This window comes from Petaurus breviceps, unplaced genomic scaffold (genome assembly GCF_028583685.1).
Source record: "Petaurus breviceps papuanus isolate PSGF00001 unplaced genomic scaffold, PetGlider_PUasm1.0 207, whole genome shotgun sequence".
NCBI classification, from domain to species: Eukaryota; Metazoa; Chordata; class Mammalia; order Diprotodontia; family Petauridae; genus Petaurus; species Petaurus breviceps.
The window spans coordinates 29,934,767-29,961,377 of NW_027185850.1; the positions used below are offsets into that span (position 1 = coordinate 29,934,767).

A 26,611-nucleotide genomic window follows, 5' to 3' on the forward strand; every position below is an offset into this window, starting at 1 on the left:
CAGCCCAAGGTGGGGGGGAAGGGAGCCAAGGGAATTTTAATGAGAGATCAGAAGGTTTGGAAAAAAACCCTCTGCTGGGTGGGACAGTGAATGAGTTGGAGAGGTGTGAAAGGATTGCCTTGTAATAGTGAAGGCCCAGTTGAGGTTATAGAACATAAATTTGTAGTCACACTGGTCAGCATGGTTTTATGATTTTCTCCAGCTTCATTTAGCAACATGTGAGTAGGAGTGCAGAAAGTGAATGGTGGGAGTAATCTAAGGCTGAAATTTAGCAGGGCAAGATCTTTGGTAGGATAAATGCCTCTCAAGGGACTTGAGAAAAGAGGACAGAGTAGTGTTTAACTGGTTCACCAAGGGGTCATGATGGGGAAGGCAGGAGAGTAATCACTGCAGGGAAAATGGCTTGGGAAAGAACTGAGGAGTTGGGGGATTGGAGGTCACATCGAAAATAAAGGATGGGGTAGGAGTCTGAGGTAGGAAGAACTATATGGTGGTTTGACTCTTATCCGCACGGCTCACGTGGATCTTTGAGTCCTGTTCGCTGGAGCTATGGCCGACTTGGACCGCGTAATAAAGCCTAAAACAAAAAGGGCGAAGAGATTCCTTGAGAAGAGAGAGTCTAAACTCAACAAAAATGTTAAAAATGCCATGCTTATTAAAGGAGGAAATGCAAATGCAACAATTACTCAAGTACTCAGAGATATGTATGCTTTGAACCTTACAGTGTTTTATATTAAAAAAAAAAAAACATTAGGGGTGGCCAGGTGGCTCAGCGAATAAGAGCACCGGCCCCAGTGTCGGAATGACCTGGGGATCGAATCTGGGCTCAGATACTTAGCACCACACCCAGAAACAACTGGCTGTGTAACCTTGAGCAAGTTACTTAACCCCAGTTGCTTTAAAAAACAAAACAAAAAAACATTACTAGACCTTTTGAGGATCAGACATCACTGGAATTTTTTTTCAAAGAAGTCAGATTGCTCCTTATTCATGTTTGGGTCTCATAATAAGAAGCAACCAAATAATCTCATAGTGGGGCGGCCAGGTGGCTCAGCGAGTAAGAGCACCGGCCCCAGTGTCAGGATGACCTGGGGATCAAATCCGGGCTCAGATACTTAGCACCACACCCAGAAATAACTGGCTGTGTAACGTTGAGCAAGTTACTTAACCCCGATTGCTTTAAAAAAAAAATCTCATGGTAGGTCGTATGTATAATTATCACATCCTGGATATGATTGAACTAGGTATTGAGAAGTTTGTCTCACTTAAAGGTATTAAGAACAGCAAGTTCCCTGAGGGAACAAAACCCATGTTGATATTTGCTGGTGATGCTTTTGGTGTAAGTGAAGACTAGGAGATTGAAAAGTCTTCTCATTGATTTCTTCAGAGGCCCTACAGTACCAAATGTTTGTGTCGCTGGTTTAGAGTACGTCTTGCATTTCACTGCACTGGATGGGAAGATTTACTTTTGGACCTATAAATTTTTTTTTTTTAAAGCAATCGGGGTTAAGTAACTTGCTCAAGGTTACACGGCCAGTTATTTCTGGGTGTGGTGCTAGATGTATGAGCCCGGGATTCGATCTCCAGGTCATCCCGACACTGGAGCTGGTGCTCTTACTTGCTGAGCCACCTGGCCGCCCCTTGGACCTATAAATTATTGTTGAAGAAATCTGGTTGCAGAATACCACAAATTGAATTGGAAGAAATGGGACCATCACTGGATTTGATCATGAGGAGAACCTATTTGGCATCAGATGATCTTTATAGGTTATCCATGAAATTGCCTAAAGCCCTGAAGCCAAAGAAGAAGAAAAATATCTCCCATGATACTTTTGGTACAACTTATGGAAGAATTCACATGTAGAAACAAGATCTGAGTAAATTACAAACAAGGAAGATGAAGGGGTTGAAGAAAAGACCTGCAGAAAAGTTAACTTATAATCAAGAAAATAAATCTAAGAAAATTAAGAGGAGAAAAATTGATTAAATTTAGTCTATCATTGGCTATTATTATATTGTACAGGAAAGAATTGTCAGATGTAAACAATACTATATAATCTATTACATGGAAAAAAAAAAGAAAATAAAGGATGGGGTTTGGGTTACAAGGCAGAGGGAGAGATGGAATGACAAGATTATGACCACGGAAGTGAATACTTGTGAGTAATGGAAAGATGGAGAGTGTGATCATCTACTCTGTGTGACTGAAGTGGGTTGGAGGAGGAAGGATTGGGAACTGAGTTGCTTTAGGAGCAGGAAGTTAGAGTGTTTGAAGGAAGGAGTATCAGTATGAAGATCAGGAGTTGGGAGAGAGACCGGGAGCTGGTCATTGAACTGACTGCGGCCAGAAGAGTGTCCTGCAGGTCAGTCCATAAGTAGCTACCAGAATCTTGATTGGGAAATAAAATGGATTGGGCGAACTACAAAGGATAGACTGATCAGTGATGATGGTAGGGGGAGAGCTGGACGATGGTAGTGAGGATCAAAAAGTTCTCCAACCCCCCTCCCCCCATGACTATGAGTTGGTTTGTCTACTTATTCCTAAATTATGTCTCCCTGATCTGTTTGCCAAGTCATTTGTTTCTGATAAGCTGTATTTCACAGTTTCTTCTTTTTAAAATTTTTATTAATATCTTATGAAGTAATGAGCTTCTGTTTGGTCCATTCTAATTTTCAGGGTATTTATTACTTGGCTAAGGTTTTGTACCTCTTATGCCAAGTTTCTCCTCTACAGCTCTCACTTCCTTTGTAGTTCTTTACTCTATCACTCTCATTTCATCTGTAATACCATTTTACAGCTCACTTTTAAACTCTAGCATCATTTCGTCTATTAATTCTAATTGATCTTCAAGCAAGCTATTTTTCTTTGAGGCCCTGCTTGTGGGTGTTTTCTAGTTATTATTCTGAGTTTGTGTCCTGTGCATCCCTGGCCTCATAATAATTCTTTATCTTTTTGTTTGTTTGTTTAGTCTTCTTCCAGTGACTTGCAGCCTAACTCTGTGATCCATAGGGCAACAAATGTGAGAGCCTTTGGTGCCAGGTACCTTAGGGCAGGAAGGGATTCCGGCTCAGAAAAAAAAATGAAGGATTCATACCGGCCTTGCTATGAGCTCTTTTGGGTCCAAGTCTCTGATCTCTGCCCAGCTGTAAGACCTTTTCCCTGCACTGCATTCCTGGCCCCAGCACTGAGTCTAAGATCTGCTCTGGTCACCTCCTGGGGCGTTCCAGATGCTAGATCTGTGCTCCAGGCCCGAGCTGCTAGTCTAGGAGAGGCTCTGAGTCCACCATGTCCTGTGAACTGATTGAGCATTTGGTGGCCTCCTTGTTATTGGCTTAGGTCTGAGGATTCCAAAGACTGGGTTGATGGGCACTCCTACATGTCCTACTTCAGAGCCCTGGGTGCTGAGTTCATGATTCCAATACACACCTTCCCACAATTCCTACCCTGGTCACTTGCCTGTAGGTTGAATTTGTGACCTGGGGCTGAAAGACAACTCACTGTAGTTTCTCTTTTGGTCATAGTTGGAGTAGTTGTAGAGGATCTGTACTACTCCCTCCTCCTCTGCCATCCTGACCATCAGAGCTGGCCCCTGTGCTTTTTAACGTGGATGTCTTGCTTACTAAATGTTCCAGTGTCAGGAACTTGAGATAGTAAGTCAGGATTTGAGAACAGAATAAGGTATTCAAAGACATTTTGACAGACTTGAATTTTGGACCAAGTCTAATAAGATGAGATGTGATAAGGATAAGTGTACAGTTTTATCCAAGGGCTCAAAAACTCAGTTTTGAACGATGAGAAAGACTTGGTTAGATAGTAGTTGATGTGAAAAGTAACTGGAGGGTTTTAATACATGACTGCAGTATAAGCTCGGTTGGCATTGTGGCATCCAACAACGATCCTATCCTAAGAGAGACACAGTGACTAAAACGTGGGTGTATTCTGTCCTGGTCAGACCACATATGGAGTGCTCTTTTCAGTTCTGGTCACCATGTTTTAGGAGAGATATCAACTAATGTCTAAAAGAAGATGACCAGGAGAGTGAGGGGACCAGAGACCATGCCATAGGAGGACAGTTAAAGGAACCAGGGATGTTTCATCTGACAAACAAGAAGCTGATTGAGGGCATATTAACTGTCAATTCTGTTAGGCTGTCATGTGAAACAGGGTTTCCTCTAGTTATGTTTGCTTCTAGTTCTGTCCTCTGGGGTCAGTAGGTAGAAATTGAAGAGGAACTGATTGTGTTTGGAGATAAGGAGAAAAAAAGTCAATGGCATCATTACCAACCAGCAGCGATTAAGAGGGCATCAATAATTGCTAAACAATGTGTTTATTTTCTCACCTTTCCCTCTATAACCTTTGAATGCTCTCTCTCTCTCTCTCTGCATATGTGTGTGTACATATATACTTTTATATGTATACAGTTATATTTTTATAAAAATGTTAGAAGGCTATAATAGTGAGGTATTTGCATAGAACATTTGAAGGAAGACCACATCTTCATAGTCATATAGTTGACTGAAAGGTTCAGAGAATACAGTATCCTACCATATTTATTGTTAGTTTTTAAGAAGCATTTGACTGTAGACTAAACAGCTTTAACAAGGTGCATCCTATACATAAGTTAAAGTCATACAAGATTCTCTGATATGGCAATAACTTTGTCCTTGAATCATATTATTATCCCTATCAAGTGAAACAATAAACAAGGAGACAGATATTAACCAGAGGTGTTTACTGAAGGACACTCAGAACAGACTCCAAATGTAAGAAGGATTCCTTACAAAGGGTGAGGTTCTTCAGCATCTCCTGCTTGTAGATGGCATTGGACTGACTGCTTACAGCTGTGCAATGTAGGAGCATTCAGGCATCCCAGGAATGAGACAGGTGGGGGCATGTGCCAAGTGGGTGAAAGCACCATCATTTTTTCTCCTCAGACCCCAGTAAAGACAGCTCAAGACCATGAGGCCAGGAGCCCCAGGAATAACATCACCCTCCAGGCCACCATGCCTGCTTCTAGCTCAGACCTTACAACCACCATCCAGGAAAATACACCTGTGGAGAATGGTCATTCTTCCTCTCTCCCCCCACCCCTCACTGGTGGACAAGCTCAGGAGCCTGAGCAATAGGGACAATCAGGCCTGCTCTGCTGTTGTCTCTGAAAGCAATCATCCAGGGAAGCAACTCCTGTGGGTAAGGATCCCACCATCTCTATCAGCTGCTCACAGCTGCCCCCACAGACAAGCCAGCCTTGTGGTCACATCTTGGCACCTGGAGAAAGAGGCACAGAAGGTGGCATGTGCCAGGCAGGTCAGGCTGCCACCACTGCTCTTCATACTTAGGTGGATATAGCTTAGGACCATGAGCCTAAGAGCCCTTGGAATTGTGCCCTCCCCTTCTCCAAGATCAGCAGCCCTGCTTCTGGCTGCCAGAACCATCATTCAGGGAAGTAGCCCGGGAGATGGGAGCAGACCACTTTCCCTGAAGGTGCTGCATCCTCTGCCCCCTCAGGAGTCACCATCATACAGTTCAGCCTCAGAAACAGGTAGGACTTTAAACTCCTTTGAAGTCCATGACTAGGGTGTTAATGGCACTCTGTACTCTGCACATCCAGAATCTTGTATTCAATTCACGTTTAGTAAAGGACATGGACAGACTGGGGAATATTCAGAGTAGGGAGGTGAGGATGATCAAGAGCCTGAAAGTCTTATCGTATGAGGATTTGACCAAACTATGGACATTCCATGTTATTGCATTACATATCTAGAATTCAGAATGCACTGTTTCCTTATGGCCACTTTCTAGAATCCCCATGTTGCCTTCCCAGCATGGCTCAGACAGCACTTCCTATGTGAATTCTCCTTCAATCTCCCCAGCTTCTAATACTGTTGCCCCCCATCTCCTGGCATTTATTTTGTACATACTTTGTGTCTCCAGATTTTCTCCTCTCATGTAATGTGAGCTGTTTTAGGGAGGACAGTTTGTTTATGTGACTGTCTCTCCAGCCCCAGTGGAGGGTCCAGCTCATAGCAGCTACTTCATGAATGTGCATTCATTGAGGAGAAGCTGGAGAGGGGGACAGGAGAGCCATCCTGCTGTGTGTGAAAGGCTGCCCTGTGTGCTTAGCTTTGTTTTGCTTCTCCCCAGAGAGTAGCATCAGGGGCAAAGGACGGAAGCTGTAGAGAGGCAATTTCAGACCTAAGGGAATGCTTACCTTCCTTAATAATTAGAACTATTCAGAAATGGAGCTGACGGCGTCAGTGAAGACAAGGTTTCCTCTCACTAGGAGTCTTCAAGCTGAGGGCAGATGGAAGGAAGGATCTAACATATTCTTGTTCAGGAAAAGATGGCCTCTGGGATCTTAGGTCAATTTCAGAGCCAGCAAGGACTTTAGGGGACATTTAGTTCAAGGTTCTTGTTTTACAGAGGTGAAAACTGAAGGCTTAGATGATATGACTTGCTCAGAGTCACATAGGTAAAGGCAGAATTTTAACCTAGGTCTCCTGACTCCTAGCCCAGCCCTCTTTGCATCATTTTGCACAGCCTTCAGCTCCCTTTCCACTGAGATTCTTTGAACTTGGACCTGGGATTGTTTTCATTTTTTTCTCTTTGAACCCTCATAAATGAAAGCATGCTAACCCCAAATCAGTTTCCTACTGCGAGGTGTGTTCTAATCTGCCGTTTGCTTGCTTCACTGTCATCTTTCCTCTTCCTTGCATCCTATCCATAAATTTTACTTGATGGTTTTTACTCAAGGGAGGGAAATAGCAAGACTGGAAAAGTTATTTTAAAGGTTACACAAATCCAAGCACACAACACATCCTGTGTGCTGTGTATATGTGGCCTCTCTTCTTCAGGAGGAAAATCTTTTTAGCCCAGGCCAGTGTTTTGTCTTCATGTTGATTTAAGTGCCTCCGACTTTATTTGGGAAGTGCAGGAGAAACTTCATTTTAAAAATGAGATCATGTCCATAAATCCACTCAGGGCCTTGGTGGTCAGTGGCTGACTAATCTCACATTTCTGTATTTTGTCCAGTGTGCTTATTCTATGAATCAGGAAATTAGTCTTTAAAAATTTTTTTTTTTCAAATCTATGCCCCCTACCTTGAGATGATCTAGTAAGTTCATCTTTGTTGTTTTGAGAGTAGGAGGGATGGTTAGTGTAGATTGCAAATGATGCTTTTGCTTTATATGTTAGGTTCTACTTTTAAAAGTGTCTTTTCTTTGGCATGATGATGTATTGACCTTGGTTTGCAGAAGTTTATGGAGAGGTTGAGTCCCTACAAGCAACAAAGGACTTTTATAAATGCTTATTGACTTGACTTGATGAAATGGAGAAATGATGGACCAAAGGATAGCTATAAGTTGGTTTTCTGGCTGCTTCCAAGGCATAGACTCCAAAAAAGAGGACAATCTGTACCTTTAAGAGAACTCACCTTCTTTTGTGGGGGTATAAGATGTACACCAGTGAGTAAGAAACAAAACAAATGCAATGTAATTAGGGGAAGGGTGATTGGACACCTGGGGAAACCAGGATAGGCCTCCCAGGATGTAGCATAAAGGGGAGGGGAAGGCATTCTAGGCTTGGAAAGAACCTGTGCATGTAGGCAGGACATGCAGTGTCATGGAGAAGGAACAAGAAATAGGCCACTTTGGCTGGGGGGTGGGTGTGGGTGTGATTTGCCTAGAAAGATAGTTTGAAGTTAGATTGTGAAGGGTTTTTAGTTCCAGGAGTTTCCATTTTACCCTAGAGGTGGGAGGAACATTGAGACTTCTTGAGAAGAAGAAAGACATGAATAGCATTTGCTTTAGGAGCAGCAGCTTAGCAGCTGTGTAGTGGGTAGTTTATGCTCTTACTATGTGGCAGGTACTGTGCTTAACACTGGGTACACAAAGAGAGGCAGGAACATAGTTCCTTCTCTAGCATTCTAATGGGATGAGGCAACACACAGGTAACTATGTTCATATGATGTATACCTGGTGGGAATGGAAGGCAGTCTTGGAGGTGAGGCACTTGTGCATGAGTCTTGAAGGAAGCTACAGAACTGGAGACAAGCAGTACAAAGGCACAAAGATTAGAGATTCAGTGTCTTGGTTGAGGAGCATCGACAAGGCTGGCATATCTGGATTGTAGAGTACATGGAGGAAATAAAATGTAAGAAGACTGGAATGGTAGGAAGGTACCAGGGTGTGAAAGGCTTTCAATGTCCAGAGGATATTATATTTGTTTCTGAAGATAATAGGGAGCTGCTGAAATTTATTGAGGAGGGGCATATGTGATCAGACTTGTGCTTTGGGAAATTCACTTTGAGTAGAAGGTGGACTGGAGTGGGAAGAGAAGAGAGAATCTGGAGGCATGGAGACCAGTTAGACTATTGCAGAGGGTGAGGTGACGGGTAGTGTTAGTGTGGTGGGTATGTGAATGGAGAGAAGGGGATGAGTGTGAGAAATGTCAGGGGAGTAGAATCAACAAAACTTAGACCTGAAACAACAATGGACTAAACTTCACAAAACTCTTGCAGATGAATTAGTGGTTTTTGTGGGATTAAAGAAAGGGAGAGTGCATAAAAAGGGTGATGGAGGAAGAAAATAGAGGGGAATGTGTAATGTTTTCTAATTGTAAGTGGTAAACAGTGAAGGAAAAGTAACTTCTATAGACTCTTAGGAAGAAATTGGCCTACAGGAGAATGTATGAAGTTACAAAGGGAGGGATTGAAGCAGCAGGAAAGAAGAATTATGAGAACCTAGTATACAAATTTACATGTTAACAAGACAGAGAACAAAAAAGAAATAGAAAAATTCCTTCAAAAAGCTCATATAAAAACCTGAACCTAACATATGACCAAATAGAGATCTTAAATAATATAATCCCAGAAAAAGGAGATAAACCTAACTGTAGAGAAACTCCCAAAGATGGGGAAAAATCTTGCTGGTCCTGTCGGATTCACAGGAGAATTCTATTAAGCTTTTAAAGAACAGTTAGTACCAATATTATAAAAATTATTCTCAAGAAGGAAAGCACTCTACCAGCATTCTTTCAGGAGATATAGTCTCAACACTTAAGTAAGGGAAGGATAAATCACAAGGGAATTATATGCATCCATATTGAATATTGATTCAAAATTTAAAGTAAAATTCTGTTAAACAGACTACAACAATTTATCCAAAAATTGTTCTGACCAAATTGGATGTATCCCAGAATGCTGCCAGGTGGTTCAATAGATGGAGTGGAAGACTTGAATCAAAAGACCTGAGTTCAGATTAGACTTCCAACACTTATTATCTGTGTGAACCTGGCAATCCTCTTAACTTCTTTTTCCCTCCTCTGTAAAATGGGGATAAGAACAACTTCCCACAGGTGTTCAACGTGAGGATAAAATGAGATAATGTTTGTCAAGTACTTTGCAAACTATAAAGTGCTAGATAAATGCTAGCTATTATTATTATCATTCAGAAAAAAGCCTTTGACAAAGTATAGCATGCATTTATGCTAAACACCCTACAAAGTATAGATGTGGAGGAACCTTTTAAAAATATACTATATATTGGTCTAACAGTAAAAGCAAGTACCATATGTAATTTGGATTCGCTATAAGCTTTCTTAATAAGTACAGGCATAAAGCAAGGATGTACTCCCCTCACTTATATTTTATGTAGTTATAAAAATGCTAGCAATAGGGGCGGCTAGGTGGCACAGTGAATAGAGCACCGGTCCTGGAGTCAGGAGGACCTGAGTTCAAATCCGGCCTCAGACACAACACCAAAAAAAACTAGCCGTGTGACCTTGGGCAAGTCACTTAACCCTAGTTGCCCTCCAGAAAGCAAAAAAAAAAAAGAAAGAAAGAAATGCTAGCAATAGCAATGGCAAGAGAAAGAAATTTTAGCTATATAGATAGGCAAAGGGGGGAAAAACCTGTTCTTTTTTTCTGATGACAGGATAGTTTACTTAGATCAGCAAAGACAGTCATTGAGACAATGAGCAAAGTTGAAGGCTACAAAATGAATTAGTGAAAATGAACAGCATTTCTATACAGTAATAACAAAATCCAAGAGGTAATAATAGAAAGGAAAATACCATTCAAAATGCACAAAATATTTAAGTATATATCTACCAAAACACACAAAATACTTGAAGAGATTCAATTATAAAATATTCCTAAGGGAAATTTAGAAAACCCAAAGCACCTTAAATAGCTAGAGGAATATTCATTGCTCATGCCAATCAATTGAAAAAAACAAACTACTAAAGCTGATTTACATTTTTTAATGCTATACCAAGCAGATTATCAGATAGATTCTTTATATTGACAAAGTAATAACAAAATTAACTGGAGACAAAGTAGTCTTTACCTAAGGAGAATAACAAAAATAAACCTTAATTTAGAAAGAAACTAAGATCAAGAGGCAAGTGGAAGAAAATTTGAACCCAACTTTATAACTTTAAATGTGAACGGTTTAAATAACCCAATAATATGAAAGAGAGCGACATATTGGATAAGAAAACAAAGGCACATACAGAATGAAAATGAGGGACTGGATTCATCAGATGAATCCAAAAAAGTAGGGATTACAATTGTACTATCAGACAAAGCAAAAACAAAAAAATTTACAGCATAAAAAGACATAAACAAGGAAACTATATTATGTTGAAAGGAGTCATAGGAAGCAAACCAGTATCAGTATCAAACTATATGCTCCAAATGCCTTAGCATCTACATACATAAAGGAAAAGTCAACAGAATTACAAGAAGACATAGACAATAATACAAAAACAATTAATTTCCCTCTCTCACATTAGGACAGGTTTAGCAGAATGATAAATAAAAGAGAAAATACAGAATTAAATTGCTGGAGAAACTAGAACTAAAGTACTTATGGCATCTTCTAAATGAGATTGCTTTGGAATATATGTATTTTCCAAGACTATATGGAACTTGTGCAAAAAATGACCACATATTAGGACATAGAGATATTGCAAATAATGCAGCAGTAAAAAAACCAACATGGTAAATATATTAGTTACAAATCATAGAGCAATAAAAATAGTTCAGGGAACATAAATAAATGACACAGACCCAAATTGAGGCCTAATGAAATCCTAAATAATTATTGAGTCAAAAAACAAATCATAGAAAAATATTTACGTGAAAGTTTAATGATAATGATGGAATAACATGCCAAAAATTTCTGCAACTAATGCAGTCTTTGGAAGAAAAATGATATCCCTAAAAATGTATATTAACAGAATTTAAAAGGATTAATGAGCTAAATATCCATTTAAAAAATCAGAAAGCCATAAATAAATCAAAATTAAGCTAAAAGAGAAGGTATTTAAAGTTAGAGGAGAAATAGATAAATTGGAAACCAAAAAGACAGTAGGAATAATAAAACAAAATTGGTTCTTTGTAAAGACCAGCAAAATTGACAAATCTTTCGTTAATCAAATTAAAAATAAGAGCACACCTGGAGAGGCTTAAAAGAACTGATGCTGAGTGAGAAGAGTTAGAACCAGGAGGAATTTGTACACAATTACAGACACAACGTATGTGTGATGACCAGCTTTGATAGACTGGACTCTTCTCAACAATGCAGGGATATAAGTCAATCCCAAAAGACACATGATGGAGAGAAAAACGTGCATCCAGAGAAAGAACTAGAAAGAACTAAATTTATATCCAGGTGGAAGCAAAATACCTGATCTTTTACGTTCTCTTATTTGATTTTATGTCCTCTTTACCATTTTTCATTCCAGCTGGTACAATCCATCCTTATAACCTGACCATTGTATAATGTGAAAGTATTTACAGATCCTATACTTGATTATAAGACGCCATGGGGGGGAGGGGAAGGAGGGGGCAAAATGTGAAATTCAAGGAATTGTGGAATTGAATCCTGTAAACTAAAAGGAAACAAACAAATTAATAAATTAAAAATTGAATTAAAAAAAAATAAGAGCACAGCAAATCAAACCAACAAAGTCAGTGAATAAGGGGAAATCACAACAAAACTAAAGGAAATTTATAATACAGCACTCATTTTTAGTTTGTTTTGTGGTAGTTCTTTTTAGTTACATTATTGTAGTCATTATGTCTATTATTTTCTAGTTGTGCTTACTTCACTTTGCACCTGTTCATATGCAATGGGGAAAAACTAGAAAATTTCTTACTAAATATAAGAGTGAAGCAAATATGCCCTTTTCCTCTGCTATTATTTTACATAGTTCTAGAAATGACAATAAGAAAAAGAAAGGTGTAAAGATAGGCAAAAAGAAGACAAAACCATATTTGCTAATAACATGATGATTTACTTAGAAAATCCGAGGGAATCACCCAATAAACTAATTGAAACAGAAGCTTCAATAAAGTCACAGCCTATCCTATAAGCATACAAAAATTAACAGCATTTCTCTTTAATAAAAACAAAAAAATTCAGTAGTTAATAATACAAAAGGTTAATTTAAAATAAATACTCATAGTGGATAAAATATCTGGTAATCAATCTACCAAAGTGCAGTTGATACCTGTATAACTACAGTTGTAAAATGTTCCTTAAAGAAATAAAGAACAGACTAAATTACTGAAGGAATATTGTGTACTCCTGGCTGTGTCATGTGAACATCATAAAAATGGCATTACTACTAAAGCTTATTTACAAATTTACGATTGTACTAATCAACCTACCAAAGGGATACTTTATAGAACTAGAAAAAATTATAACATTCATTTTGGAGAAGTTTAAAATGTCAAAGGAAGTAATAAAAAAGGTAGGAGTGAAAGTAGAGTAAAGCACTTCTGGGCCTCAAACTGTATTATTAAGCGATAATCTTGAATACCATTTTGTACTGGTTAAAAATAGAGAACTATGTCAATAGTTTAGTTCAGTAGACTAGACAAAGAAGAATCAGAAATAATTGCACTCAATAACTCAGTGTTGATAACCCCCAAAGCATAAATTGCCTAGAAAATTACTCTTTATTTAACAAGGCTTGCTGGGAATTTTATTGGAAAGCACTCTGGCAGAAATTGGTAGACTAGCATCTTACTCCATATACTAGAATAAATCCAAAATGGATACATGACCTAAATATGAAAGATCATGTCATTTTAAAATTCAAAAAGAGGTCAGCCTCTGACACCAGCTGTAGTAGCAGTCCCAACCCATCTTTCTTTTTTTTTGCCTCAGTTACTCATCACTCAGCCTGAACCCAGCAGCTGGTGGCTTATCTGGGCAGGCATAGTTTGTGAGGGATAACAGTTGGGTGCATGCTACACTCTGGGTTTATATTGCTGCTACCAGGCACCATTGAGGTGAGATCCAATTTGGCCTTGGTATTTCTGACCCTTGAGGTGGCAGCAGTGCCCTCAGCTGCCGCCATGGTGACCAGGGACTAATCCTTCTACCTGGTCAAGAAGGCAAACTAGGCTCTGAAAGCACAGACAGCTGGCGTCCCAGCCAAGGATACGGATGAGCTGAGTAACAAGTGGACAGGTCAAACCCCTGTTCAAAGTCATGTCACTGGCAAACCACTCCATTAAAGAAATTCAGTCAGATCCTTCAGCATTCAGTCAACTTCCACCATGAAAGTTGCTCTGATATCCTCACCCCATGATCTGATCCAAACATGTGGCTCCCATGAGCACAAAGCAAAGGGACAGCAAACTGTATCAACCAGATGCTTCCCTCAAAGGAGATCAAACACTAAGAGGGAATCTTCGAGCTTTCCCAAGGAGAAAAAGGCTTAATGGAGACCTTGAAATTAGCAAAAAAAGACCTATCATGACCCCATGCTTAAACTCTTCAGAATGACAGAGCAAGAATTAAATCTTATTTTTGGGAAACTGGACTTTCTAATCCCTCTGCATGAAGATTTTAGTTAGCTTTGAGAAGTCAGGAAAAAGGACAGATCTGCCAAGCACATTGGCTCTTCCTAATGGGATGGCTGCCATGTCTTAGCTCCTACAACAGTTACTGCAGTAACTAAGCCACTGCCAAGGCATTGTGGGATCACAAGAAGCAGGACCAAGTGCAGGACTTCCTTTAGTGCTTTTTGGAGTCACCCTTCAGTTGGAAATTGGACCTCTCAAATTTCTCCAGTACCCCCAGAAGTGGGCTAGTGAATTACTCTCTACTCCTCAGAGATACATTGAGGTACTCAGACCAGCAACACTTGGGGAAGGCTATAAACATCATTCAGGGAGTTGTGACTGAGATCAACACCAACACTGGATAATCTGAATGCCACTTACATGGACAGGCTTATCTATCTCAAAAAAGGATGGAAGGACTTATTGATTGACAGCTTCTGGTTTCTGTGTTGCCATGGTGAACTGAAGAACAACAGGGGTATGAAGCTACATCTCTTCCTGTTTGACGAAGCGCTTATCACAGCAGGCAGCTGTGCTACCAAGTTGTCCAGCAGCCATTCAGCGTAAAGGAAGGACTGTCTTCCAGATGACCTGCAGGACAGAGAGGCGCACGTGGTGGCTCTATCCTAGGCACCTTCAACAACAGTGATCAGCTTCAGAGCCAGTCTCACTCCCTGCTGGCCAGCAACACCTTCAACAAACACCAGTAGCTTAATTGTATCCATCGAAGTAAAGACAGCTCTCAGTGCCATGGGCCAGGCTGGGATGCTGGGCCCCCAGGCACTTTCTCCACTGCCCATCCCTGTCAGTGGAGAGACCAAGCTGGAGCAAATGGACCAGTCAGGCAGTAGCATGGACATGAGTGAGGTCAGCCTTGACTCTGATGAGTACATGAAGCAGATGGACTCTTGTGGGAACTCAAAGAGATGGAAAGCAGCGTTTGATAGGAGCCTCTCTGTCCTCCCCAGATCTGCTTACCTACTCGGAACGCTTTTGGGGAAGCCCTTTTTAATCCCTTCCTGGTGGTGTCTGAGACCTCGTCTTTGTCTTTCTGCCTGGGTCGCTGTAACTGCCTATCTGTAGGCTGGACCCTGCTGCAGCATCATTTTGAGTTGCTTTCCAGGAATGTCTGCATAGATGAGAATTATTTTCAATTGTCTTGCTGGGTGAAAGAAGGAATATCAGAACTTTTGAAGTTTCTTTTTTTTCTTTATTAATTTGTTTACTTTTAGATTACAAGATTCAGTTCCATAATCCCTTGAGTTTCAGATTTTCTCCCCTGCCCTCTTCCCTCTTCTCTTCTCCTCCCCTCCCCCCATGGCAGCATGCAATCAAGTATAGGATCTGCAAATACTTTCACATTATACATTAGTCAGGATTATAACGGATGGAATGAACAATGGGAAAGAGGAAACAAAAACAAACAAAAAAAAGAAAGAGAGCAGGTAGTTTGCTTCATTCTGCATTCAAACTCTGTTCTTTCTAGTTCTTTCTCTGGATATAGAAATCTCTTTCCATCATGAGTCTTTTGGGGCTTACTTATAGCCCTGCATTGCTGAGAAGAGTCCAGTCTATCAAAGTTGGTTGTCACCCATACGCTGTGTCTGTAATTGTGTACAGATTTCTCCTGGTTCCGCTCTTTTCACTCAGCATTAGTTTGTATAAGCCTCTCCAGGTAAATATGAAGTCCATCTGCTCCTCATTTCTTATAGCACAGTAGTATACCATTACATTCATATACTACAACTTGTTTAGCCATTCTCCAATTGATGGGTACCCCCTTAATTTGTTGAAGTTTCTTTAGGGCTCTTCTAGATGCCTGATACAGAAAAAGAAAGCAGAGGAGGGGGCAGTGTCTCAAGTGTCCTTTGATGGCAGGTCTTAATGACATTGAGAAACAAAGGTAGGAACAGGAAGAGTCAATGACTTGGATTAACCTCAAGTCTATACTATGGTCTTGGACCAGAGAAATGACCAGATTAGGTCACTGGGAATCCTGGGCAATGAATTTTCCAAATGAGAATAATGTAGTGAGTGTTAGGTGGGTCTTATTCTTTATGCTTTTGTACCTACTAGACAGACACACCAAGACATGATTAAATGCAGATCAAAGCATGCTATTTTCTCCTTTGTTTTTTGTTTGTTTTTTCTTTCTCATGGTTTTTCCCTTTTGTTCTGATTCTTCTTTCACAACATGACAAATGTAGAAATATGTTTAACATGATGTATAACCTATATCAGATTGCTTGCTGTTTTAGGGAGGGGTGGAGGGAGGAGAAGAAGGTAGAAGAAAAATTTGGAACTCAAAATCTTATAAAAAATGAATATTGAAAACTCTTTACATGTAATTGGAAAAAGTAAAATACTATTTACCAAAAAAAAAAAAAGCCAATTAAAAAAGAAAAAAAAAACTTTAGGATGGTGGTGATGGCTCTGTTTACATGTACAAGATAGAGAGAAAATGCTTTGGAGGGTGAATTATTCTTCCTTGATCTTTAGGATTTGAGTTGGGAATGTTGGAATTGAAATCATGAATCTATTTTCCTTCTGGGAAGTCACCCCCATCCTTTGCCTCTGCCTCAGGACTAGCTTTTTTGTGGCTTCTTACCCTGTGCTTTGACAGAAAAGTCTGTTTCCCAGATCCTGATATAATGGATTTTGAATAGGTCCCTTATCTATGGTCCACCAACCTATGGAGACCTGTCTCAAGGACTGTAGACTCTTGGCCATCATCATCATCATTATTCTCAATAAGCAGATCAGGGTGGGTTGTGAGCTGTAAGTAAATAGCTAAATATACTGAAATTGTTCTTTAGAGTATAAATATTAAGGCTGAACTATACAAAAGTATACCCATGCCAGCACTAGTAGTAACAATACTAAGTTATTGCCAAAAATGGGTAGTTGTGGTTTTTTAAAATTTTATATGTCTTACAAGTTTACAAAAAAGAAAGAAGACATGTGTCAATTTATTTTGTACATATTTCATGTGCATTAAAGAAATTTGTTGTGACAAGATAATTAGTATAAAAAAACTAAGGTATGAGTACGTTATTATTTTTAAAAGCAACAAACTATTTGGGGGAGGCTTGGTGGTGCAGTGAGTAGAGCACTGGCCCTGGAGTCAGACCTGAGTTCAAATCTGGCCTCAGACACTTAACACGTACTAGCTCTGTGACCTTGGGCAAGTCACTTAACCCCAATTGCCCTTCCCTCCCCCTCCAAAAAGCAAAAAAAAGAAAAAGAAAATAAAAAGAAACTTAAAAAAACTATTGTGCTGTCAGACCTATTTCTCTGTTTATAGATTTTAAATAAGGTGAATTTTTTTTCGATTAAAAGTTTAGTAAAAGTGATTTCTTAAGGAGAGTAGTGTGTTGAGTAACAGCCTACTTACTGATAAAAAGCAGGCTGGAGGAGAGACTTTTCAGAAGAGAAAGAATGAAACCATCCTTTGAGGAGACCATAGGCCTTGGGCTAGCCAAAGTGTTGGGAAAAGAGACAGCTCCAGTTTGGTCTAGGAAAAGAAAGGCATCAAAGGCTCAGATGAAGAGGAATAGTTTTGTGTAATGGTCTTAAAACTTTTGTGGAAGTACTTAAAATAAATTAAGTGGAAAAAAAATTTTTTAGGTGCCAATCATATACCTTTCTCAGCTGGGGATAGGGGATAAATTCTTAACCAAAGAATAAATAAAGGATATAATATAGACAAATTCAATGCACATGAAATTGAAAAGCTTTTTCATGAACAAATGAATACAACTAGCATTAGATGGAAGTGGTAAGTTATTAGTGCACTAATGTTGACAGGATACAAGTTATTTAGCTAGCTGTAACTGAAATGCAAGAGGAAGATGTCATGTGGTTTGTGGAAATAGTCATTTTTCATATCCCCAGAAGCAGCATGCTGCCCTGCAGAGCAGGAAGGCCTAGATTCAAGTTACGGTTGTGAGGCTCCAATGGGGTGCTCTCTGTAGAGTGTCTTGCAAAACTGAAAGTGCCACAAAAGCATCAGGCATTTTGTGATGACAGCCTGTGTCCCAGCATAGTTTGTTTTCTCTGCGTTGATAAAGGATAATAAACTGGGAGCTACTTATTCCACTAAAGACAAAGTAGGATAAGTGGTTAACAGTTATTCAGAATCATTTAGAAAACACAGAATATTGGGCTTTGCAGCAGCCTTAAATTCATCTAATCCAAACCCCAACTGAACTATGAATTTAGTGTGGAGTTTCCAGCTCCTTAGGATTCCCTAATCCTGGTCCAGGTCACTGTCCTCTGGGCAACACAATTCCCCATCCACTGGATCTAGTCCAGGAAATCTTTGCCTTTGGCTTCAGGACTTTCTCCTTCACAACTGTTATAAACTCATAAATCCCTGGGAGCCATGAAAGTTTGGAGTTCAGAGACATTTTGTTTTGATACCGCAGACACATCCCAATGAACTTGCAAATCCAACCCTCCCACCCCCAGCTATGCTTCCTGAAAGAGTTAAGCAAAGCCAAAACTCCATAAAAAGTCACTTTCCATCTTAATGGTTCATTGGCTAAGGAAGAATATATGCTTTGACTTTAATGGTTTGGTACCAGTATTGCCTTTGTCTTTGTTTTGTTTTGTTTTGTTTTTGGCATAATTTTATTTTTACCCTGAGCTTAAACACCAAAAAAAGAAGATTATATATGAAACCATGAGTCACATTTTCTACTGCTTGCTTTTTTTAAAGTTATGTGGTGAATTCCACACGTTACTTTCAAAACTGTATTGCTTGTCTTCTCTTCAGTGCATTTTCTCCCCTTACTCCTTCAGGCTTGTTGATATTTTAAAATTAATTAAAATTTTAAATTAAATTAATTTTTTAATTTAAAGTTTACTTTTAAAAACCAGTTGTAGCAAATAACAACTTGGCTTCTGGAAAAATGCATTTCTCTACAGCTGCTGAATAGTTCCAAAATAAATATACTTTCTCTAAACAGAAATGCTTATTCTGGGCCATAGAGTTAGTTTTGAAAATGTTTATTATAAACCTCGTATATCTCAAAATTGAGATTTCATTATTACTGTTTAGGTTTTTGTCCTGTTCTTTCTCCCTCTCCCTCCCATTCCTTACTCTCATTGTATGTGTATGTCTTTGTTGATTTTCTCTCACTCTACTATATGCTCAGTTTAAGTCCTGATACAGATGTTACTCAATGTTATTTAATAATTACTGAGGTCAGACACTCCAAGACCCTCATTATACTAACATTAAAATAATTTATGAAATTTCATAGACACTTTCAGAAGCTATATTACTTCCTGAATGGGATCATATCTAAGAAACACTAAAATGGTTTACTTGTTTGAGTCACTTTTTTTCATTCCTCAGTAGTCAGCCGGTAGACATTTATTAAGTGTGCACTATGTGCCAGGCACTGTGCTAAGTTCTCAGGATGCAAAGAAAGACAAAAGGCAGTCTGTGTTCTCAGAGTCTGATGATGGAGACAACACGCAAACAAGTACATACAGAGTGATCCTTACTCAGTAGTAGCACAGAAAGGGAGTTCTTAGCCAAACTTTATACAGGGAGGTGGAGCCAAGATGGTGGAGTAACAATAAGCACAGCTGTGCCCCCCTTGATTCAGCTCCACCACCTAGATCTAGAAAATGCTGCAGACTGAGTCCTGATTAAGAAATCTAGTAAAAATTCAGAGTCATTTCCAGCCCAAATCAGCATACAGAGATGAGCAAAGAGATCTGTTGACAGTGGAGATGGGGGTCTAGCTTGGGGCATACCACATGTTTCAGCAAGCAGGTACTGAAAAAGAACCAATACTGTCTGTACACCAGAACAAGAAGAGGTCCTAAACCCGTACAAGGAGACCCTGATATTTTGCAGGATGTGTGAACGTGTGCTACCTGGCATTTTTGTTGTTCACTACCGGATTTTGGGTCTGAGATCCAAGATAATATGAGAAAGAAACTTGCAAAGGAGTGACATTTCGGGCTGAGGAGTGGTTGTATACTAAGTGGAGAACAAGTTCAGAAGCAAATAACAGTTTTATGGTTCTGACCCTAGAAGTGGAGCAGGGTCTCAGTTCTAGCCTCTAGCCTACAGCCGAATAACCAGTACAGGAACGAAGACCAAAGAAGAATCTGTAATTTTGTTATTTTGAACAGTCTGATAGTGACTGAATCCAGCAGCAGTCTACCGGAACTCTTACCAGGGGCAAGCCCACAAATGTGTTGCACAGATTTAAACACAGGTCAGGAACTTAGGGAGCTAAGACCAAGAAGACAGTGATCAGACTTTGCTCTGGATTAGACTACTTTGGGAGCTCTGAAAGCATATAGTTCCCCAGATCTCTGAGATCTTAGAGTCACACAACACTAATATTCCAAGAAAGCAACAGAAGCCTCTAAGAGGATAAAAGCTCAGCCCAGATATTCTGTTCCCTTCTTCGCTACCATCCAGATGAGCAAAGTCTGGCTCTAATAGAAAGTTCAGAATCAGAAAGTGGATGGGAAGAATGAGCAAACAAAGAAAAAAATAAAATCACACCATGATGCACTATTATGTTGACAGGGATATTAAAATCCCAAACTGAGAAGAAAAAAGTAACTACAAAACATCTATGAGCAAAGCCTCAAAAAAACCAAACAAACAAACCAAAAAGCCCTAAAAAAACAGTGCACAGCTTGCATCAAGTTCAGCTAGATTTCCTGGGGGTAGGGTAGATGAAGCCAAGATAGCAGAGACTTGAGGGAACTTTTCCAAATTCACCTACAAACAGTTTTAAAATAATGCCTCAAAATTAATTCATTTGATACTCATAACAATTCTGGAAGACAGGTGCTGTTTATCCCCATTTTACAGTTCAGGTAACTGAGTCAGACAGAGGCTAAGTGACCTAATTTATGGGTCTGATGTTGGATTTGAACTTAGGTTTTCCTGACTCCAGGCCCAGAGTTTTATCTACCATGCCACCTAGCTGCCTCCAGGATGGTGAAGATAAAAGCTCCCCAATCTGGGTTGCCAGGGTTCCAATTGTCATTCGGAAGTGAAAGGGAGCTACAGGATAGACACCTGCTGTAGAGATGGTTGGAAAGTGGCTCTTTGATGTGAACTCTGCTTCATCTCCTCTTTTGTAGCAGAAAACAAATACTTTAGGTAAGCAGATGCCTTCCTGTTCTATGACTCAGCTAATGTTTATAGTCAGAGGGTGATTGACTAAGTATTTCTGTTTTATCTTTCAAAGAATCTTCAATGATTTAAGTGCATGAATAGTGACATCTTGTTGAAAAAGGACTGTGAGGTGGTAGTTTGCACTACCAAATCAAATGTGTTGTCATAATCAAAATAGAAGCTCAATGAGCTTATACTTTCAGACTACTTTAAATCATTTGTGAAATGGTAAAGATGTGATCCATTGCTGAATAATGTTTATGAAATCCTGCTTGTTCCTTACAAATAGCCTCATCCAGGATGCTTTCGTTCATGTATAGATGACTCTCAGTAAGATTTTGTAGAGATGAGAAAGTAGACAGTTGGCATTTATTTAGTGTTTATTATTCAGTAGTTATTGATGTTCTCTCACTCACATTTTTTTTCAGTATCAGTAAGGGCCAAGGTCTTTCTCTTCCTTTAAAATCTTCCCCTCCTTTAGCTTCTTTTATGTCAGTTATGTGGGGGGCACGGTGGATAGAGGTACTTTATTTTACACATAATGCCTCACACTCTTGCTCTAGAGATCAAGAAAAAAAATTTCTTTTTTAAATTTGGTACCTATTAAGCTGGGCCTGGAGTAAAGAAGACTCATCTTCCTGAGTTCAAATATGACCTCAGATACTTACTAGCTGTGTGACCCTGGGCAAGGGGTGGCCATCAATTCTGATTAGTTAATTAATGAGAGAATATTAATTGAGAAGTAGGCTGATTCCAATGAGGGGCTCTTGGACAAAGAGATTATCTCTACACCCAGATTATCCCCAGCTTTGGACAATCTAATCAGAGAGTTTATGACTACCCAAACCTGAGTAGAACACAATGGGCTTTCTCACCTTAGATTAAATTCCTTGGAAGGTTGGATGGGATCTTACCAAGATTGAGGAGAGTTAATTCAATCTCATTATCAGTAATGTCCTTCAAGAGACTGAACTTTGAAATATGGATCTCACAAAATCATTGGTTATTAATAATTATTTATCTCACCACTCCAGTATCTTTGCCAAGAAAACTCCAAATGGACTCCCAAAGAGTCAGACACAACTGAAATGATGAAGCAACAGCAGCATACAAGTTACAAGAGGACCTCATAGTTATAGAAACTCTTGCACAGACTACACACACACACACACACACATACACACATACATATATGTATATGTCTATATATGTTTGAACTAATATGGCTGCTTTTTCCATCTTTTTTCTCTTTGGTGCCATTTCCATTTTTTTTGTAAGCATTTCTCTGATGCCTATGGTGTGGTAGTTTCATCAGCCTTAATGGAGATAATAGTTTGTTATAACAGTTTTTTAAAATATTTTCCATTTTTCTTCAGTTTTCCTTTTTCCATTTTCATTGTTAATTGCCCCTGGGATGCCTTTGCTAAGTCAGATGCCTTACCATGCTTCGTTTAAACTAGTTTTACACTCTACTGCTTCTCTGATTTATGAGCCAATATTGCTCATAATTATCCATTGTCCTACGTGATAATTTTTTACAAATGAGTTTACATGCTAAGCTGATGTTCTGTTTGGCAGCCAGTTCTCCTTTTTCGGCAAGTAAGTCAGATGTTTGCTGACTAAGGTATTTTCTAACTACTTTTGGTCTCTTTGTGTGGCAGTTAATTTATATTGGTCACCAAAAAAAAGAGCCATTCTCCAGTTGATAAATGATCAGAGGAAGGAAGGAAGGAAACAAGCACATAAACAGGTAATTCTCAAAAGAAGACATTCAGACTATTAAGAGCCATATAAAAATTGCTTCAAATCAATAGTAATTAAAAATACAAATTAAAGAAACTTCAAAATTTCATAGTATCCCCATCAGCTTGGCTAAGTTAACAAAAAGGGAAAATGACAGACATTGCAGTGTGCTGCAAGAAAACAGGCATATTGATGGAACCATGAATTGGTCTAGCCATTCGGGAACACCATTTGGTACTAGTCCAGAAAGTGACTAAACTGTGCATACCCTTTGATCCAGCTATATGTTTATTAGGTCTTTTCCCCAAAGCAATCAAAGAAAAAAGGAAAAGCACCATTATGTACAAAAATATTTATAATAGCCCTTTTTGTGGTGGCAAAGAACTGGAAACTGAAAGCTATCAATTGGACAATGACTGAACAAGTTACTATATATTTATGTAATGTGATACTCTTGTGGTAATGATGGGGTGCACCCTTAAACCTAAACCCCAACAGTATGAGAAATGATGGAAGGGATGAAATCATAGAAACGTGGAAGGACCTGTATGAACTGATGCACAGTGAGTTGAGGAGGATCAAGTGACCAATTTTATTACCACATTGTGAAGTCAAACAACATTAATAGATTAAAGATCTGTACACTCAACCATGATTCCAAGTACTGATGATGAAGAATGTTACCTCCCTCTTGACAGGTGATGAATTCAAGATGCAGAATAAGACACACATTTTTGGATTTGGACAATGTGGGAAATTGTTTTCTCTGACTGAATATTTGTTACAGGAGTTTGTTTAAATGTGGGGAAGTGGGGGAGAGGGAAAGAAAATAAAAGGTTGTTAATTATAAAGCCAAATGAAAGTTTTTAAAAATCCACATTGGTCATATTTCTATACAAAATTATCATAATCAGGGTCTGTGTCATCTCTGTTGTCCACTTCCTAGTTCTGATGATGAATTGCTCATCATCAGATAAGTAGTTCAGGATTGATTTTTTGGTTGTGTCACTTTTCTCTCACGATTCTTCTTCCTGCTTTTTACTAATTCTGATCCTAGCTCAGCAGTCTGACTGTACACACACAGTTTGTTCAGAGATCTCTTTCATATCAGTAATGAGTCTTTTCCTGACAATATAATCTGTTTTGTCTTTTTCGATAATTTTTGGTGCTCATCATGTCTAGTGTTCATTAATTCTTTTCTTGAAGGAAGTATAATAGATCCACAAGTGTCACTGTAAATGTCTACTTCTCTATAATCTCGTAAGTCTTTAGCCTCTCATTCTTCCTTCATGAGCTATGCTCTCCATCCATTTCTAACCTCCCTTCCCTGTTCCCATTTCCATAAAAGTCATCAAATAGTGAATTCAGCTGGGAGGGGTTTTTTATCAAGTTCTTCCAAAAACTTCGTTGCCTCTTTTTCCTAGGCAGCTCATCACAGTACATGAGCTGCCTTGTTTTTCACAGGGATTTTTTTTCCTAATACTTACCATTAGTAATGCAATACATGATGACTAAATATTCCATGGAATGAGTGTCTTGTTGCCACTCAACATAAGATAAACCCATTCCACCAGTTCATTTCTTTTCCTCTCCAAGGAGTATTTGTAGGCTGTTCTTTTTTAGCTGTAACTTCTTCTTTCTTCTGATGTTCTTTAAAATAAAAATTTCGAGATGAGTATGATTTAGCTCCTTCAGCGATATGCCCCTTCATTGGTTATTGGGCATAGTTCTCACATTTAGAACACCAACAATCAGATCATAGTTTATAGACAGTGTCAGGAGAGATACACATCTCTACCCTCTTTCCCACCATTCTGCAGTGGAAGAGTGCCATATAGAATCTAGGGTAATATCTTTTTTTAATTTATTAACGGGTGGTTGTGGCCAGAAAATTCATCACCAAATGGCTAGACTGTAGGTAATTGCCTCCTTATACTTAGGTGCATGGGTCCTTGGAACAGTGACTCAGTCTGTTCCTGGGTCCAGAATGAAAACCTTCCCAACCTGCTGGCATGTATGTTTTGCTGGTATGACTGTCAGGATCTTGGAGATCACTCCCAGGCTGGGATGAGGCACTGGAGGAGGAGGATAGTCAAAACAGAGATTTTTCTGGCCTCTTAGAGTCTGTGAAACATTCTGTAGATGTGGTCTCAATGGGCCTCTAACAACAATACCTCTAGGGAAGGCTAGGTGGCGAAGTGAGTAGAGTGCTGGCCCAGTAGTCAGGAGGACCTGAGTTCTGATCCAGCCTGAGACACTTAACACACACACACACACACACACACAAAGCCTAGCTGTGTGACCTTGGGCAAGTTACTTAGCCCCAATTGCGCTCCAAAAAGCAAAACAAAACAAAACAAACAAACAAAAAAACAATACCTCTAGTAGGCCCGTTAGATGTTGTCACCCCCATTTTACAGGTGACTAAACTGGAACATAGAGACATGAAATGCTTGCTTAGGACCACATAGCTACAAAATGTCAGAGTTAGAATTTGCACCCAGAATTCTGGAATCTGGGTACAAGGTTCTAGCAATGGGTAGAGTGCTGGGCCTGGAGTTAGCAACAGCTGAGTTCAAATCTGGCCTCACACACGCAATGTACCTTTGTGAGCCTGGGCTAGTCTCTTCATCTCTACATGACCTGTTTCCTCTTCTGTAAAGTAAAAACAATAGCATCCATGTCCCAGGGTTGTTGTGGGGTTTTTTTGTTGCTTTTTAAAAAATTTCCATTTCCAAATTCTCTCCCTTCAGACCCTCCCCCAACTATTGGGGAAGCAAGATATATATAGTTTTCAACATTCATTTTTATAAGATTTTGAGTTCCAAATTTTTTCTCCTTCCCTCCCCTCACTCTTCCCCAAGACAGCAAGCAATCTGCTGTAGGTTATACATGTACAATCATATTAAACATATTCCACATTAGTCATGTTGTGAAAGAAGAATCAGAACAAAAGGGGAAAACCATGAGAAAGAAAAAAAAAGTGAAAATCCTATGTTTTGATCTACATTTACACTCTACAATTCTTTTTCTGGAAGTGGATGGCATTTTCCATCTTGAGTCTTTTGGAATTGTCTCAGATAATTGTATTGCTTAGAAGAGCTAAATCTGTCAGAGTTGATCATCGCCCAATATTGCTATTACTGTGTACAGTGTTCTCCTGGTTTGAAGGCAAGTAATATTATTCATTATACATATGAAGTCATGTAAAACATTTCCATATTAGCCATGTTGCAAAAAATAAAATGAAATAAAAAGCATAAAGAACATTAAAATATGTTGTAATCTGTACTCAGTTCAAAGGTTCTCTCTCTGGAGGTGGATAGCATTTTTTATCATGGGTCCTTTGGCCATATTTGGATAATGTCTTGTATCATTATATTGATCAGAGTAGCTAAGTCCTTGACAGTTAATCATTCTTAAAATATTGCTGTTATTGTATACAAGGCTCTCCCAGTTCTGCTCATTTCACTTTGTGTCAGTTCATACAAGTCTTCCTGGTTTTTGTTTTTAAACCATCCTGCTTGTCCTTTTTTCTAATACAGTAGTATTCTATCAAAATCATAAACTAAAGCAGCAAAAATTAAAGGAAAATCAAGAAACTGGAGGAAAAAATCTTAGTAAGTTCCTCAGATAAAGGTCTTATTTCTGAAATATATAGGGAACTGAACCAGATTTATAAAAATAAGAACCATTCCCTGGTTGATAAATGGGATCGATCAGTTTTCAGAGAAAAATCAAAGCTATTATCATATGAAAAAATGCTCTAAATCACTAATAATTAGAGAAATTCAAATTAAAACAACTATGAGACACTACCTCACAACACATCAGATTATCTTAACAT

General features: G+C 39.0%; 1 protein-coding gene, 1 long non-coding RNA gene and 1 pseudogene across 2 annotated transcripts in view; all 3 read left to right on the plus strand.

Moving 5' to 3' along the window:
- LOC138165031 (dual specificity testis-specific protein kinase 2-like) overlaps positions 1–26,611 on the plus strand; it is a 147,326-nt gene that overhangs the window by 94,405 nt on the left and 26,310 nt on the right. The gene's annotated exons all lie outside the window — the stretch shown is intronic.
- LOC138164849 (uncharacterized) lies at positions 493–3,137 on the plus strand. The gene is made up of 3 exons (XR_011169202.1): positions 493–723; positions 894–971; positions 1,808–3,137. It is a non-coding gene; the product is annotated as an uncharacterized lncRNA (long non-coding RNA).
- Positions 13,371–14,945, plus strand: LOC138164733 (rho guanine nucleotide exchange factor 3-like; annotated as a pseudogene).